Consider the following 6,584-nt stretch of genomic DNA (forward strand, 5'->3'; position numbering starts at 1 on the left):
CAAATACACAAAAGCCGCCAGACCACATCACAAACAGAACTGAACAATCCCCAGGTGTTGCTCACATAGAGACACACACACACACACACACACACACACACACACACACAAACACAGAGAAGCCGTATCTATAGAGAGATAGATGACAGTGTATTTTTCGCGTGGCTATAAATTGATTCGACCTTTGCACTTTTACAGTGAGGATAATTTACGGGTCCAATTTACGTTCTGGACACTGCGGTGACCTTCTAAAAATAGTAACAGAACGCCGGGAATATCCGAAGACACCCCACTCATACTATAGTGCACCATACGAAGGAAGGGAGGTAAACGCTGAAAACCTGGAGAAGATGAGAAGATAAGGAAGAGTTACTTATAATGGTGAAATGAACACAAAGACCAAAATCGGTTCAGCGCTGCGCGCTGAGAGCACGTGTTGAAATATTTCATCGATGATATTGTGTCCGGGGTGTAGCTGAATACGGTGTCCAAATTTGAAAAAGATCCACCGAGAACTTTGGCTTTGGTGTGTCGGTATGGGGGCCCGGGTAGCTGAGGTGGAACCAAAATAGCTGAGCTGGAACCAAAATCGATTCAGCGCTGCGCGCTGAGAGCACGTGTTGAAATATCGACCAGGTTGTGTCCTGTCCCGGGTCTACCTGAATATGCCCACCAAATTTGAAGCAGATCCATCGAGAACTTTGGCCGTGCATCGCGAACTCACACACAGACACACAGACACAAGTCGTATATATATATAGATAAACCAGGGTAGATAAGTTTGTAAGGGGGGGTGTTTTTAGAATTCAAGAGTGTAAATCGAGGTCGCAGAGCGCCCGAGACTGATCAAGGGGCATACACCCCCCCCCCTCACCCCACCCACCCCACCCCCTCTCCTCAACCCAAGAAAAAAAAATCGCACGTGAAATCCATTACACATTTTGAGCACATGTTTCTCTAAGCTATATGTCCACAACTGCAGACAGACAAAAAACGTTGTTTTCTTATTCATTTTTTTTTTATAAGAGTTTTGTCAATTTTGGGGGGTACAGGCCGGTGGACACATCCATATGACCTTACAGAAAACACTGTAATTCGTAAAGTCATCGTAACTGACATTTTTATCTTTAGAAAAGATCAATAAAACATTACTTTGTGTAGTTAAAAGAATGGAGAGTATTACTTTATTATAATACGGTACTTATCAATGTGCATGCCGAAAATTATCCAGGATTGGCGAGAGCGTACACAACAATTATCACTCAAAAACGCTGTAACACAAAATTGGCTCCACAGATCATAAACAAATTTGAACACAGCTAACTTCACTATATACCGTTGCAATACCTAAGAAAACCATAACGTGTTTCCTTATTGCTTACTCCACAATTATCCCCGCACCACCCCCACCCCCATATCTTGACTGACAAAAATTGATGAAAACATTCATTTGGGAGCCCAGTAGGTCAGGTGGTAGGGAGAAGTGTGCAGAGTTTCATAAAAATCTGTATAGTAGTTTTCTCCGAATCGCAATACAAACACAAACACCCAAACACTTTGTGCCTTTAGTGAACCGATACCCCCTGCCAACCCCTGCCCCCCCCCCCCCCCCCCCGATCCAATACCACCCCCCTCCACCGGCCACCCCACTAATCACAAATACAACACACACACACACACACACACACACACACACACATTGACACACACAAACACGCGCGCGCTTTCAAGCGCACACACAAATTGAGTGAGTCTTTGCTAGCCACTGCTTGTACTAAAACGCTGAAATCCACCTAACAATGAAAAATAGAGAAAAAAAACACTTTTCTATAACGCAAGTCATGATTTACAGCTCAAAGCGATTTACAATTCCAACAAGAAAATTGGTTGATTAAAGTGTTATTTAGTATAAATATAATTTAAACTCTCTTTTTACTGTGCCTGTGGCTGGTGGGTACCCTCGGTCTGCATGCTTGTATGGTGCATTTGTGTCTTAAATTGTGAGCTGATGTCAGGTATGTTTGACCGACCAGCAGTGGGCCGCTCACTTGGCTTTTTACCTGCGCCCGCGTCGCAGCAGCGCTCTTCACAAGCTCTTAGAATGGAATCCAGCGGAGATCCTTTTCGGTTCGACAAATGGTCTGCGCAGCTCCCCAAGCACGGTGGCGGAGGAACTTTCTAAAGAGGGCTTTGACAGCAAACTAGCCCTCCTTCACGCCACCAAGGAGGACATTAATTCGCTCAAACTCAAACGCGGCCACCTTGTCGCTAAAATCAACATGGCCGAAGCAATGTTTTCATAAAAGAAGCGGTATTGTACGGGCACATGTTGAATTTGGGTTACATGTGTTGCAGAGTATTTGAATATCCGTAGGCATAAAAACATGCAAAGCAGAGTGATAGGTCCCTGTTGTGAATATAGTCAAGTGGATAAATTGATTACTTATGTTTCACACTAGTTTTGCTGTTACAGCAGTCACTCTCATGAACGGCCGTTTGCGCAGCGTTCCATTGTTGTGGCAGCAGCCCTTGGTTGGTACGGGAACGGGACAAAGAACGGTTGTGTGGACTTTTGACACCGACAAACTGAAGAATGAACAGATCTATGAGGTAACCGTCTCAATGGTCAAGGCTCAGGAAACAAATAGTAGCCTATATATGGCCTGGGGCGATTGTAGCTTCCCTTCTTCGTGTCCAGCTCTCTCTCTCTCTCTCTCTCTCTCTCTCTCTCTCTCTTTGCGAATATGATTTTGAAGCGCATTACATAAAGTCGGTATCTGATATCTAAAGTCCTGATATTTTGGATGCGGAGGAATTTTTCCTGGTGATGATCTGAGGTAACAGAATTGTTCATGCATTCTGAGGGAATTTGACAGGTATCGGGGTGTGTGTGTGTGTGGGGTGGGCTTTTGGTGTGGGGTAAATGATTAAAACGCTTGCACCCTAACTATGAAAGCAGCCACACACTATGATACTCACAGAGGCACAGAGGCACGCATGTTTGTGTGACGGTTTGCACGAATGACCATTGAAAATTAGTTTTGATAAAAACAAGCGACATTTCCTTTGAGCACACAGGTGCTCAGCCAATGTGTATTGAAACTTGTTCAATTATCCCAAAATGTCATAACGTTTGGCAATATAATTATTTAACAACAACAAAAAGACTACCGGATTCCGTACATAAAAAAGTCAGGGGCTGTAACAACAATTCGCGGCATTGGACTGTGGGAGCACGGACCTACATTCTAATGGATGGCTGGCTTTGGATCTAGGTCACTTTAGTGGGAATATCGGTCAACTTCGAAACCTGAGGACCAGCCACTTCCGGTTCCCCTTTCAGAGTAATGAGATTGCTGGGGCCGTAGAATTTTTCATCCAGTTTTGTCCTTTTTTTTCTCCAAAATTGATATTAGTCGGAAGAAACAAGCACACGTGTGACACGTGTGGTGGGGGTATTTCCCGGCGAGTTTTCAGTGTTGTTGTTGTTGTTGCGAAGCGAAGCGGCTTCCCAGTGCGGAAGGCAGGCAGTTTGTGCATCAAACAGTGTTGTTGTGATGGATTGATGAGTGAGTGATGAGGGTGAATGAGTTAGTTAAACTGTGACTGTATATCTATTGATTGATTGATATTAAAGTGAACATTAGGGGGGGGGGGGGGGGGTTCGAAATGCACCATTGTGCACTCGGCTTGATGTAAGGAACACTACTGCAGTCTCCAACAGCTTCAAAGTGGGTTAGACAGGCTCTTGATAAAGACTGAGGCAAAATGTGCCAAATCACACATTGTCTTGAAAGAAGGAAAAATCTTCATTTGTCACCTTTCTGCACTTTTTTGACTTTGAGTGCATAGCCACAATGGTCACAGACAAGATGCATCAAACAGATTTGAAAAAGACCCCAAACTGAACTTGTTATGACTATTTGTAACCCCTCTCACCTTTTTGACTTGGCCGTACCCAAGCAAAAGGCCAAACAAGAAGAGCAAACGCTCGATCGAGTCACTTTCGCAGTTCTGAATATTATATGAGGCATCAGATGGACAGGAAGAAATTGCTATTCACAACACAATGAGTCACGTTCACATAAAATTTGAGCCCGGTCATTTTTATAGTTTCCGAGAAAAGCCCAACGTTAAGTTGTGTGTTGCCGAACAGAAAAGGCTAGTTATCTCCCTTGTTTTTCTGATAACGTTCGTAAAAGGCTACAGATGTAAATACTTTGATGTAAAGAATAATCCTACAAAGTTTCAATCACATCCGATGAACTTTGTCAAAGATATAAAATGTCTAATTTTTCCTTTGACGCTGACCTGTGACCTTGAAAAAGGTCAAAGGTCAACGAAACCATCGTTAAAGTGTAGAGGTCATTGGAGGTCACGACTAAACAAAATATGAGCCCGATCGCTTTGATAGTTTCCGAGAAAAGATATAAAATGTCTAATTTTTCCTTTGACGCTGACCTGTGACCTTGAAAAAGGTCAAAGGTCAACGAAACCATCGTTAAAGTGTAGAGGTCATTGGAGGTCACGACTAAACAAAATATGAGCCCGATCGCTTTGATAGTTTCCGAGAAAAGTCGGCCGGACAGACTAACACTGACCGATTACATAGAGTCACTTTTTCTCAAGTGACTCAAAAAAATCATAACTAATTCCATGTTGACTTTTTGGTGGGGTGGACCTATTGTTCCAGACTCGCCTTGATTAGAGCAACACTAGTGCAGTGTCCAACAGCTTTTAAAATTTGTGTTGACCTCTTGACAATGTACATGTCAACAATCCCTGACTGTTGTGTAGTAAAAAAATCTTCATTTGTCACCTTTCTGCACTTTTTTGACTTTGAGTGCATAGCCACAATGGTCACAGAAAAGATGCAGCAAACAGATTTGAAAAAGACCCAAAAGTGAACTTGTTATGACTATTTCTAACCTTTCCTACCTTGTTCACTTGGCCGTACCCAAGCCAAAAGGCTAAAAAAAATCATAACTAATTCCATGTTCACTTTTTGGTGGGGTGGACCTATTGTTCCAGACTCGCCTTGATTAGAGCAACACTAGTGCAGTGTTCAACAGCTTTTAAAATTTGTTTTGACCTCTTGACAATGTACATGTAAACATGTAACCCTAATCCCTGACTGTTGTGCAGTAATAAAAAATCTTCATTTCTCCCTTTTCTCCACTTATTTGTATGTCAGTGCATAGCCACAATGGTCACAGAAAAGATGCATCAAACAGATTTGAAAAAGACCCAAAACTGAATTTGTTATGAATATTTCTCATCTTTTTTGGACTTAAAAAAATTGGTCAAAAAAAAAACCAACACCCAAAATCTTCATTTTTCCCTTCTTCAAAATTTGTCAAAAAAACAACAACACCCAAAATCTTCATTTTTCCCTTCTTCACTTTTTTGACTGTCAGTGCATAGCCAGAATGGTCACAGAAAAGATGCAGCAAACAGATTTGAAAAAGACCCCAAACTGAACTTGTTATGACTATTCACCTTTTTGACTTGGCCGTACCCAAGCAAAAAGGCAAAAAAATCATAACTAATTCCATGTTGACTTTTTGGTGGGGTGGACCTATTGTTCCAGACTCGCCTTGATTAGAGCAACACTAGTGCAATGTCCAACAGCTTTTAATATTTGTTTTGACCTCTTGACAATGTACATGTCAACAATCCCTGACATCCCTGACTGTTGTGTACTATATATAGTAAGAAAAAATCTTCATTTTTCCCCTTTCTCCACTTTCTCTTTCATGAGGAAGGGATAATCACACATAGTACGCCAGTGAGGTTAGAATGGTGAGGTGGGGTCTGAGGCTGGACAGACGAGAGGGCACGGATTCGGCGGTTCGCCGTGTCGAGTCAACTTCATATAGATCTGTGTAGGCGATCAACAGCCCCAGCCGATCTGGATCTGTTCAAGTCAAAAGTAAAGTCAAGGATACGAAGAAGTTTACCGAAAAACATCGATCCCAAGGACTCATGTTGTAACTTTTCAAAGCAGTTACATTCAATCAAAGCTCTATCCACATTAAACCGAACGGGAATCGTCGAAGATCCACGCAACTTCACTGCAATGTCGAAAACGAACTCATAATGTCACCGCAGATCTATAGTTGGTTTTGGTTTTGTGTCGCAGCAAAGAAACGAAGCAAATCTCCGGCTTTTATTTCACACTAAAAAAAACGTTCATTTAGCGGGTTATTAAAATATATTTCTTTGAGGTTGCAAGGCAATGGCATCGCTGAGATGTACTCCTTCGAACACACGACACAGGTTAGAAATTGACTTCATTTGGGCGCTTTTTACGGCCAAAACAGAGTGAGCTTTTTGACGGGTTTATGGAAAAATCACTTCGGGGGCAGGTCTAAAATCCTGTGTACAGTGCCAAATCATACATCATTCAAAAGAGCAAAGTATGTTCTTTATTCTAACATATGGGCTAGGGTAAGTCATAGATATAAATAGACAGTGTCTGTCTATTATATCTGTAGGCAAGTGTATTCCATTCCTTCGATAGTCTCGTCATCTACACTTGCGTGAACAATGCAATTTTGAGTCTGTTTTGCATAAAAGACCTG

The sequence above is a fragment of the Littorina saxatilis genome, unplaced genomic scaffold, assembly GCF_037325665.1.
Source record: "Littorina saxatilis isolate snail1 unplaced genomic scaffold, US_GU_Lsax_2.0 scaffold_1813, whole genome shotgun sequence".
In the NCBI taxonomy this organism is placed as follows: Eukaryota; Metazoa; Mollusca; class Gastropoda; order Littorinimorpha; family Littorinidae; genus Littorina; species Littorina saxatilis.